General features: G+C 39.7%; 1 protein-coding gene across 1 annotated transcript in view; it reads left to right on the top strand.

Moving 5' to 3' along the window:
- ST6GALNAC5 (ST6 N-acetylgalactosaminide alpha-2,6-sialyltransferase 5) overlaps positions 1-12,460 on the top strand; it is a 65,823-nt gene that overhangs the window by 25,635 nt on the left and 27,728 nt on the right. The gene's annotated exons all lie outside the window — the stretch shown is intronic.

The following is a 12,460-nucleotide window of genomic DNA, read 5'->3' as shown; positions in this document are numbered from 1 at the left end:
CATTGGAGAAGGATTTGTACCAACCAATTGATGTGATAACTCGCATATTTCAGATTATGGGATTGTTCCTGAAGTCTGTGGGTTTATTTGAAAGTGCAGTCAGGGTTTGTGGCTTTCATCTGCAAGTAAGCAAGAATACTACAAAATAAACTGATGTGTAATAGTGTTGTACTGAGTGACTTGATCAACAATCTGTCTAAAAATAATTCTGTGAAATTCCAGAATGTCTTTGGCAGTCTCCATTAGGATCAAATAATGGTCTCCAGCTAAGATAAAATGAGGGTCAAGACTGGTTCTGGCTCTTAGGGCTAGAGTGTTGCTTGTGTTATTGAACATGTAAATTCAAAGCTGCATTAGGAAGAGATGAAAAACAAGTCTCCAAAGTGAATTACATTATTTGAAAGACTGGTCTCAAGTTGTTTTTAGAAGTAAAGGAGGGTTACTGGCAATGAAATCTATGTATGTTGAACAGGTGCAAGCTGCCATAAATTGCTGTTAGTGGGATACTTCTTGTGTTGAGCTTGGTATCTCACATTTAAGGGTCCCAACTGGAAAGATCTCATTTCTCATAAAATGATTACACTAGGTTTAGAATTTGGCATTTTGTGAAACTCATCAAAATTATACATATGGGAGAAAGATCATAGCCTGCAGTCTTCACCTGACATGCTTTAGACTGCTAAAATAGTAAATTATGCCCCTTGGTTAGTGTGGCTCAGTCTAGCCCTGCCATCATGGAATCATTGTACAGAGGTGTGACAGGCAATGACACCTAAGTGTTTGTCCCATACCTCTAAATATTACAAATACTATTTGACCCATGTGTCCTTTATCAGATGCCTCACTTCAGATCACTGGATATGAAACTGGTGTTGCTGTGGATGTCATGCTGCAGCACAAACAGTTTCAAGGATTTCCTGCCCAGCCTTTCTCTCATGACAGGACCTTTTCCCACACATTATCTTCTTCATTATCTCCTCAAAATCTGCAGCCACTTTCTGCAGGGGTCACATAGCAGTTCTGCTTTTGCTTTGGAGAGGGATGTAAAGAGCTCTTCCCACCCCTCCTGTGGCCCAGGAGCCCCATTGAGCCCAGCCTGAAGCCCAGTGACCCCAGCCCTGCAGGAGTGCCAGTCCCCAGCTGTGTCCAGCCCTCTGGATGGCATCCTGGGCTGGCCCCAGCACATCCCTGTGCCCTGGGAGCTGCCTGGCCCCAGCTCTCCCATTCCCTGGCTGGAAAGCTGAGGCTGTGCCCTGCCAGGGCTTCTGCATCCCAGGGAGCTGCTGGACCTGTTTGGCACACAGGTGCCATGACAGCATAGTAGGATCAGCACCTGCTAGCTGTAATATAATTCAGTATTTCATGGGTTTAGGCCCCTGATTTTACAGTGATAGCAGTCTATTAGCCATCACCATGGGTAGGGATCAAGCTGCACAGAACAATATTAATCCTTGAAACAGTTTGAAAATGCTCAAAATTTTAATATGAGATTATTTTCTTCACTGAGGAGGGTGCAGCAAATCTCAGCTGGTAGATTGTGTGACTAAGCCAATTTCTTTCCTGTGTGAATACATTAACTGTGATGATAATACCCTAAGAAATCCAGAGGGTCCATTCTGCAAAAGCAGTTTGATAAAAATTTGCATTTATTTCAGATTTCAATGTCTATCTGTTTAAAAGATCTAGGTGAAAATATTTAAAAATCCTCATCATGAAATAGGAATAATGGTATTTAACAATTTTTGACTGTACTCTGTGCTAGGTGAATGTATTTGTTAGCTGTCCATCACTACTGTGCTTCTCACCTGGCTCTAAATCAGTATTCATGTGGAGGTTTGTTGGAGTTAATCACTTTTTTATAATGACCCCTGTAAATCCAAAAATAAAAATATATTCTCAGTTGTTTATATTCATTTCTTCCAGCACAGGAGGAATGCTTTAAAGTATGAATTTACATCAGAATAATTCATAAAGCAGTTTGTTTCAGGGCTGTTTATTCCCTTCTAAGCCTCCTCACAAAGTAGCCACAGTAGAATTATGAATATTGAGGTATTTTTTGAATCACTTGTACAGTTGTCCCACAGGAGCAACTTCATCCTGGGCAGGGATTTAGTAGATTGTGGGTGTAAATTAGGATTGCAGGAGGCATTGCCAAAGAATACAGCTGGAGATAACAATGCTCAATGCCAGGGAGAAACAACACAAACACTGACATGAGTTTCCATGCCCTGCAGAGGTGGTGAAGAGATCCAGGCAAAGTAAGACACTGTGTGTGTTCATCCTAGCACATCACAGCTAAGAGGAGAAAAACCCCATGTCATGGAGTTGTTGGTGCCACAGCAAAATGTTTCACAAGCAGGTTGGTGCCTGCAATGTGTCTGGACTGCATCTACATCTACCCCAGCAGGTGAAGGTATAGTACTTTCACAATAAAAACAGCTTTGGTTGTACTCATGAGCTGTGTTGGTATTTCAGAGGAGTGTGTGGTTAGCAGGTAGGATGGTTCTGGCAGTGTGAGTCATTTCAGTGTTACCAACAGACACTCCTGTCTGAGCAGCTGTCCTGCAGAGGGCTGCTGCTTTGCTTCTCAGACAGGTTTGCCTTGTAAACATTTTGGTTCTTATCAGCCCTGTCAGGAAGCAGACAGTCTGCTGCTCTGTCTATACATTAAATTGTATTCTGAAAATGGAAATATTTGGAACACAAATGCTTTGAATAAATATTCAAAGCAGCACAGTGATACAATGCAGCAAAAATAATGAAAAAGCTGGGCTCAGTGTTGCAAAATGATAACTCCATTGAAAGCACCTCGTGGTGGTGGGTGTATTTCTGTTTGCTATAATTACACAATGTGGAGAACTATTAATGGAAAGCATGTTTGTGCAAACCCTGAGGAGGACATCACTGAGATGCAGAGTTCCCTTTGTGTTCATGATGACATGCCTTTGATGTACAAACAAAAGACAACTGCTTTTTTCAAATGCTTTTTTAATCAAGGGCCCCATTTTGCCCTTTTCTGTCAAAACGAGCCCTCTTTTGTTGGGACTGGTCTATGTGCACTTTTCATTCCGTTATATTCACATCCCTAATGGAAATAGCTGTCTTCTGCCATGGGCATAGGTGTATAGTGTCAAGATAGCTTATCCCAGAGATGTCCTTTATTCTTGCTTTCTAAGAGTTGCTTATCGTGGAACAAACACCTTTTGTACCTCTAAGTCTCCATCCACACTAAGACAATTGTACCACTTTAATTACACTTTTATAATTAAATGATATGACTTCTGCACGTGCACTGTATTTCCTTGAACACATTGCTTTTGAAGTGTATTTTTAAGATATCTATCTTATTCCTGACGTGTTTGTGTGTAATCCTACCTCTCAGTCTCAGTAGTCTATTATGTGTACCTAGGTCCCTGATGGTGCACTGTATCCTCAAGTCATTTAGCCCTTTCTTGTTCATAATGACATCAGTGACCCCTTTGAGGCAATTCCCTGAAAGAAGATAACAGTTTTTCCCCTGACCTTGACCACCAGGCTGACTGTTGTGCTCAGCTCTCCTGAGGACACTGTTCTGTTTCCCTCAGGAATGTGAAAAAGTAATTTCCCCAGATAACAGCCAAAAACCCAATTAAGCTTAGATTAAAGAAGAAGAGGATTTATTGGCATTTTATGGAATAGAGAGAGGAGGAAAATAAAAGATAGGAGATACAAAATTGCCTGAAGTGGAGACACGGACTGTCCAGTTTCTAGCATTGCTCTTCAGTTTACTGAATAATTAGTGGAATTTTAGCTGGTTTTAGCCACATAACAGTCAGACATTGTCTCTGTCACAGCCCAAAGCCATATCTGTCTTTTCCTGTCAGAGCTGGAAAGCCTGTGACGTGCTGTCTTTGAAACACTGTGTGAGGCTAGAAAACCCCCTCAGTGACTTCGTCTCTGAACTTGATGTGAATGTGTCAGTGGTTACAAAACGTGTTTATTTTCTCTGTGGGATGCTAAAAGACATGCAGATTGGACTAAGTGCACAAGATTTTAATTTCCATTTTCCTGGTATGTTGTATTTCAACACATGATTTTTATGGCACCTTTTGTACAATGTATTTCACATCTCATTGTGATCTTCCAGAGGATCCATTGTCTTTTCATTACCTATTTGAATAGGACACTAGGTACTTCCTAGTTTGAAACACAAAAACATGAATTATTTGCATATTTTTAATTAACCCTCTCTTTGTGTAGATTAAGATTGCCTTTAGTAACTGTCAGGTTTCTTGGCCAGTTGAATAAACAGCTTCTTGCATGCATTTCAATTACTGCACTATTATATTGCTAATGAGTCTAAGCAACAGTTTCTTGGAGGCAATCTTAATTTAGCAATTTCATTCACATTTTTATACAGGTACAGTGTTCCAGCTATGTAATTATTGGTGCCATCTCAGCTTTAGAGGTGGATAGAGAATTAAAAATCAGCATGACAGCTACATCAGGTATAATTCAAATTGTGAAGCTATGTTATAACTTATCTCAAGTTATTTTTATACCACAGAGTCCCAAACTGTTTTACAGTGTATACACAGAATGTGCATTGTGCAGACCACTCTGCCCTCAGAAGGCAGCAGCCAAATGTGCAGTATTTGACTTGGGAAGGTTTGGTTATGGCCAGAACCTGACTCTTGTGAACCACTTGTACCATCCTAATCTCTGGGAGCAGACAGGCCTTCAGGGCTTTTGTGGTTTTACCAGTATAGCCAAATTCTTACCAAATCCCGTGTTCATGTGTACAGTTGCAAATTTTGAAGTTTCAGCAGCATGCAGAATGTTCTGCAAAGCTTTGGGCTGGTGGACAGCTGCAAAGGCAGTGGGATAAACAGCAGTAGGATGATTTGTAAATGAACCTTGGGTCCTTTGTAGTTAGAGAGAAGAAATGTGATTAGAAATAATTCTCACTGTACTGTTAAAACCAGGGCTCCACTTTTTATCCAGATAGTTCAAAGTCAACTTTGGAGCTATTGTATTAGGAAAGCAACCAAAGAAATTCCAGGGTCAAATGTAAAACAGCATCAGGAAGGTCAGAGAGATGCATTTGCAAGTCAAGAAGACGTTGAAGGGGATCTAATTATAGGCTTAATTGCTGTAGGTAATGACAATTCAAGCTACTATATTTAACATAGCCTGGATAGTATAACTGAGGTCATCCAACAGATGAATCAAGAAATCCAAAGCAGGTTTTCAGGAAACATTTAGGAAAAAAGGGAAAGTCCTAGACCCACTGAAGCCAAGAGGACTTTTATTAGTGAGCCAGGTTTTCCAGCAGAGCCCAGGTTTCACCCTTAGCACAGAAAGGCTGTGGCTGTGCTTCAATGTGATTATTAATGAATTTCTAGTAATGTACCTGCTTATCATTTTTCTGGAGCGATGCCCATGATACTCTGTGGGGTTTAGGGCTGGAAGTTGATCCAGGGAACTATGATCCCATTACCAGACCCATTACTGGCTTGCATGATGACTTTGGCTGAGGAATGTGGGAATATTTTATGATTATTTGCCCCTTAGTCTCTTCACATCTAAACTACCAATCTGTCTTCACAACAGCTTAAACATTTATGATGAACAGTCCTGTGTAAGTGCAGTAACTTGAAGCTCAAGGAGGAGACAAACATGGCCCAGGGAAGACTTGGCTTAGGTGGGTGAAGTTAGTTGCATTTACTGCATTCCTACTTGTTCATATTTGTAGTTCACAAAAGTAGAAACAATGTAGTATTAGTTCATGGTCTATAAAACAAAATCACATTTTTAGTCTTGCATTTCAGTTGGGCTCATTTTTATGAACTTTGCTGTTGTGTTTCACTTGGGATGCATTTGGCTGCTTGACAAAGTGACTGGAGATTTATAATTCCTTATTAGTAACTCAGGGCTCTAAAGGGAATAACAGAGTACTTATTTACTTTTCTAGGTCAGACTCATGATGTAGGAATTTAATGAACTTCTGCTAAACAGGAATTGAGGCAGAATTAAAATTTCAGAGTGCATCTGTCCAATAAGGTTATTAATCTTATTTTCTATAGGTTAGATATTTTTTACTTGCACAGGGTGGTTTAGGCTGAATTTTCTAAGTAATCAGCCAAGAATATGAGACTGTCATACAGAACCTGGTATTAAGTCAATGCACTGATGTGATTTTGCTCTGAAATTGCATTATGTCAGATAACTGTATTTATGTATCAGTGTTTGGGGCAGTAAGATCCCAGTTCACATGTTCTGAAAAAGAGTTTGTGATTCATATTAGCAGCCTAACTATTGCTGCAATTCTGATTTCTCTCAGATGTCATTTGTATCAATAAGTTGGGCACTTCTCTGTCAAGAATACATTGAAATTTATCTTCAGGAAGAAAGGTAAAGTTTTTATGCCTCCCTGTTATTATAAAGGGAATACTGTGTTTCATGTTTTTATAGGGGATAAGCATTCAAATTTACTTGATGGTGCAAAATTAATGATGGAACTAAAGATGCATGAAAGGAAGGCAAAAGCATGTTACATAAAAAGAGTCATGCTTTGCATTGTATGCCTTGTATGGCAGGAAATAACATCTCTTAAAACAGCCAGAAAGCTCTGTGAATGTGGGTAAAACAGTAATAAACTTGAAGTATTTCAATTGATACTGTTTAAGCCATAGAGGTGTAACTGTGTATGGACATTAAAATGCCAAATCTGCTTTGTTTATATAGTATACAGTAAATATTTATACATTAGCATAGGTATAAGATAGAGTATAGTTATCTGGGGGAAAAAAAACCAAAAAACTTAATTGCAAACCAAGAGATAATAGAAAACAATGAGACCGGAGGTGTCTTAAATATCTATCTTTGTGCTTATTCGTAGCTCTGAGGAAACACCTTTCTTCACACTGTCCTAATGCTAGTCCTGAAATAAGTTTCTGTGCCCTTTTTTCAAAAATCAGTGATCAATGTAAACTTTGCAAAAGTTCAAAGTTGAACAAGGTTAAATCCTGCAGTTAAACAAGGATCTCCTGCTTTGCTGTGGAGAGCAGCCTGGTGGTCAGTGTGCTTATCTACAGTGCAGGAGGCAAGCCCTTTGTTCTTCCTTGGTGTTTTCAGACATGATTTACAATTCTTTCTCAAGGATGCAGCCCTAATCTTTAAACTACAAATTCCTGTAGGGGTCAGACTGCTTTATAATTGTGGTTGAAGCTGTGTCTAAATACAGAGATCGAGCAGGGGCAGTGAGAGCTGAGTGCTGGGAGGAGCTGGGTTCAGCCACTGCTCTGTCTGCATCTTATCCAGTGCCCATTTTACAGAGAGCTGGTGGAAGCCCTTGGGGCATTGAGGAGCTTCTTGAGCTGTCAGGCAAGCATTATCTGTTCACCATCTCTTCTCCTTATTCACTCTTTGGCTTATTTCTGCATTACGTAATGGAAAGGAGCATTGAACTTAAAATTCATTTTCTGCCTTACTCATCATCAACCAAGTGGCCAACTGGCAGAGAGTTTCAAATCCTAATTATGCTCTACAATGTAAGAGAGAAAGCACCTGGCATCCAAATATTGAGCCAGGCTCTAAGAGATATGGGAAGAAAACTAGGCTGTAAGAGATACAGCCATTTTATTAAATGAATCTGATGTGGAAGAGAACGAGAGGAGGCATTTTTAAATTTGCTTTTCTGGTTTTGACCAGAGAATTACTTGGCTCAAAAGCAATAAACTCCCATTATTCTTGTAAAAACCACTTGCAGAACTTGAAATAGTAAGGTGAAATTCCTATTTAGCAGTAGTAAAGCGAGGCTGTTCTCATGTGACAGCTGAGTGAAGTGGATATAGGAAACTTACAATGCATTATTGGTCAGCCTGATTTTGTACTTAGTCCGTGGAAGGACTGGTTGTAATTGTTTGTTTGCCACAAAGAAAGACTAAAGCAGTAGGAAATTCTAGAGCTTCTGAGGGAATGCCTTGTCCAAATGGCAGTGGAGGTTGTTGCCTTCTGTAGGATGTGAATAATGGGAATAACTTTGTGTGTTCTATTGCTGATGCTGATGGGAGGACATTGGACCCCAGACCTATGCTAAGGAGCCATGTAGATTCTGAGAGAGGAGAAAAGATGTGATCACAGTCAGGCACAGTTGTTTTAGAGGGTACAGTAATGTAGATGGATTTTTAATGTAAATCTGGCAGAATTTGGCATGATTGAGGGAGTGATGCAACTTGCCTAGTAAAAAGCACTTTCTTTGCCTTATAGCTGAATCTCTGCTAAGATTGTTTTAGCAAAACAAATATATTATGTTGGGAAAAAGCAATGACATGTCTCTAGAACAAAAATTGCCTAAGAATGGGAAAGGCTGACTACAGAGGAAAGTTCTCTCTTTCTCTTTGGGAGGGGTCAGTAGAGACAATGTGATAATAGCATTCCTATCCTTTTCATTGATACAGATTTCTTTTTTCCACTAAGATATATGAACTGCCTTGAAAACTGGGTCAGCCTAAATGCTGTCACAAGTGCTCATCACCAAGCATATATTGCTGCATACCTGTCACAGTCAGCAGCTGGAACGAATTTCATGAAGAAACCAGGGTAAAAGGTGAAGCTCAGCAGGATTAGTGGCTGTGATGGAATCACCCTTTTGCAGTTTTTCTGATACAAAACAAAGAAAAAGGATGAAATTATGCTCAAAAATGATAAATACAAATAGTATCTGACTTTTTGTATTTAAGCAGATATTTTTGTTAGTCAAATTTATTTGCATTCATTTGGTAAATGCAGTGTAATTCCCATGGTGGATTGTTCTTGCTGCTTAAGAGACTGAATTTATTGACATATCTAGACATGGAAATTTACTGGGAATTGCTTGAAGTACTTTAAAGGTTGAAAGTTCTTTGAATGGCGTCAGTTTCAGTGTAATAATGGGCTTGGTGATAAATTAAAATGTTATATATTTTCTGCTCACCAGGGAAAAACTTTTTGGAAGATGCTCTTTTTTTTAATGCCAAAGTGAAGTTTACATGGATGAAATCCATGGTGTCTGCTCATGGCATATCTTTGCTCCAGCAGCTCTTGATCATGGCTCATTATATTTTAGGATTTGAGCTGGAGGACTCCAGGATCTCATCCTAGAGGGTCTGTCCAGTGCTGGAGGTGCCTCTGTGCTGCAGGTGAGCAGGGAGGTCAGGGCTCAGACCTGCACTCTGCTCACTGTGTTAACATCAGCTGGAAACATCCATGGGACAGGTCACAGGCTCTTTGTGGGGGTGAGAAGGTGGCAGGGAGCAATAGTTTGGGCTGTATCTGCAGCTGAAGCCTAGGAGTGAGTGACTCATCTGCATCCCTACCTGTTCAGTCCTTGGCTTTTTCCCTGGCAATTCCTTCCAGATGCCAGCAGGCAGTGGAGGCTTTGTGATGCAAATCAGTGCTGCCAGCTCTAACAAGGTAGCTCATTCATTCCCCAGCAATTTTTAAGGCAGCTTGTAACGTCTCTCATTTGGTTTAAAGAATTTTGGCAAGTGTTTCAATCAGACAGTTACAATCTCACTCAAAATTTGTCTTAAAAATTTTCCATTCACATTGTCACTCTGAGTTGTACATGAGTGCCAAGAGCTGGGCTAAGAGACTGAAACAGATACATTTTCTCTCCTGGGGTGAGAAGAAATTTTTCCTGAGAGAATGAGTTGAAGAGTTGCTGGGTTTTCCTGAGGAGGAAGGCAAGAGCAGAGAGGACAAAAATGGTCCAAGTGACTGTACTGTTGTCACCAGGACATGTGCCAGGTGACTCAGTGGCCAGTTCTCCAGAAGGGGAAGCAGCACAGTAATATTTTGCCAAAATGGGAAGAGTAAAGCAAACAGAGGCTCCAGTGCATCTGCTTGAGAGAGATGGAGTAGGAATAGATTTCCCAAAACATAGGTGGCATGTCCTGGAGCTCAGGGATGGAGCCAGCAGCAGGGTGGGCAAGCAGAGAGGATTTGCTGTGAGGCTGGAGTCATGTTACCCTGCAGAAGCTTTGTGTATACAGGATAGTCTCAGGTTTTGCTGCAGATGTGATGCTGGGGAGAAGGATGTTTTAAACTGAGGCAGGGGAAATGCTGGGCTTAATTGGTGGCAGAGCACTGTTCTCCAAAACCCTGGCAGGAATCCTCACACTAAGAGGGTTAACAAGAAGAATATGGCACATTTCACAGTTAGGACTACTTAAAAACTCCTGGATAAAGAGTAGATACAGTTTAAACAGAAATATCTTAGTTGTGATAACTAGAGAAGCCTGAGGCGGGCATATGTGACCATTCTTCACACATTCCCTCAATATCATATCTCTGTCTTTCTGAGAAACTTGTTCTTCTCTAATTCTGTCACCCCATGTGCTGGAGATTTAAGAAAAACACACAATATTATGAAATATATTTTAAAATTGTGTAATTGGCAGTATGGTAAGAAGAGTAAACAGATCATCAATCATCAAAGATGCTACAAAAATCATCAAAGACTATGATATGCAGCAATTAATTCTCAGTTGGTGATGCCTGAGTCAAGAAAAGCCTTATGTAGTTGCTAGAAGGAAGGCTGTCTACAAAAGTGCTGTAATTTCTAGGTTTAAGTCATATAGCAAATGCAAAAGAAATAGGGAAAAAAAATTTAAGCCTTACAGAAACCCCTGGTGATTTCTATTACATCTTAAAATTCACATTCATGTAGTCAGTTTTTGATTTGGTGCCTTCATATTTCAAAATTAATTTCAGGGTGTTTCAAATGTATTCTTAATTTACCATCTTAGTTTACCACAAATTTACTTCATTTATAGTTGTATCACTGCAATGACATGTACATGGTGTAGAGATTTAGCCTAGGAGAAGATGATGTACTGGGGAGTGAGCAACTACAAAAGAAAGGAAAATACACAGAAAAAATACAGAGTAGACCTGGATTGGAAGGAGAATTCATTGGTGCCAGCCTGCCTTTGAAAGCTTGCCAAAGTGCATTAGATGGTTGGAAACAGGGTTGTAAAGGGGAAATTTAATCTCCTTCCTAGAAGACAGCAAAATTTAACTGATGCTGGATAAACCTCCTGTGTTGCTCCTGTATGGCTAATTTTCAAGAGAATGTTTAATTCTTTCAGATATTGCAAGATGGCATTTATCACTTTACTAAACAGAAATTGCTGCTTGTGAAACTCTGTTTAGTAAATGCTATTTTATAGGGTGTGTTGCCATGTTAGGCAGTCCTGAGGCTTCTTTATCCACTTTGACCTGACCTGCTAAACAACTGCAAATTTTCCTTCATTCAGTGAGCTTTAGCTGAATAAAAAGCCCTGCCAATACTCAGTAAAACAATCAGATAAGAAGAGGCATGGTATTTAGATGAACGGTTAATATGGGAAATATTTTTCAAGATAGAAGTATTCTGCTTGCAGTTCTGTCAATTTTATCCATGCATGTGTAGTGCACAAATTATGCATGTATACATTATAGTGTAAAGGATTACATACACCCATGTACATGCTACTACCAAGTCTTTACTCTGTAAATAATTTATGTTTATTGCCAAGAGGAATCAGAATTTTCCAGTCTTGGAGGAAAATAAAGTCTTGTCAGTCCATCATGTTGTCATTATCACTGATGCCTACTAACCAGTTCCACCAATGTGAAAGTCTAGATATCCTACCTCTTCTCAGATAAGTTGTTTGATTCCTGGAGCCAATTTGCTCAAGTTGCATCTGTCTTCCAAACTTCATATAGGATTTGCTCTGGGTGAGAAGAACAAAGAGAATACTGGTACTAGTTTGTGCTTTGGGCTAATTTGGAAAGAGTAGAATATTTTATATTTTGTACCCCACCTGCTGCTAGTCTTGCTGATAGGGAGAAAGAAGGCATTTTTTTGCTGTGATACAGTGCTTAATTAATACTCACCAGAGCTAAACCCTGTAAAAAGAACCCTGATTTTTTTTTTATTGGGTTATTTTTTTGGTGGATTTTGTTTTGTTGTTGGATGTTGCTTTCTTTTTTTCATGGAAAGAAGAGAGGCTGGACAGCTGCCATAAGTAATACAGGAAGAATTTAGTTACTTCTGATCAAGACTGTCTGTTAACATTTTGTCTGCCTGTGGGCTTGGAGTTGGTCATTCCAGTCTTTTATTCAGGAGGGGTAAAATATTGTGAGCTAATGTTGGATAATGGATCTTCAAAAATAATTAAAAGCCATCATTCAGAACATGCAAGGGAGCTGTTTTGACATGTGAAATGCACAGAACCAGGTTGCCTCAGACTATATTAATCAGCAAATAGTAACTACATCTGTAATTCACATTTCCACAGTAAGAGGTGCCTGCACAGCACTTGCATAGCCTGTACTTCATAGGTGGACACTGTTGAAGCAATTCAGGGTGGTGATGAGTCAAACAGACTGCCAGCACTAGAATGGCACTGGTGTGAGATTTTCTGCCAGCTGAAAACAAGACCTGGGACAG

This window comes from Erithacus rubecula (assembly GCF_903797595.1).
Source record: "Erithacus rubecula genome assembly, chromosome: 10".
In the NCBI taxonomy this organism is placed as follows: Eukaryota; Metazoa; Chordata; class Aves; order Passeriformes; family Muscicapidae; genus Erithacus; species Erithacus rubecula.
The sequence above is the reverse complement of the archived record's forward strand: the minus strand, read 5'-3'. Positions and strand labels throughout refer to the sequence as shown.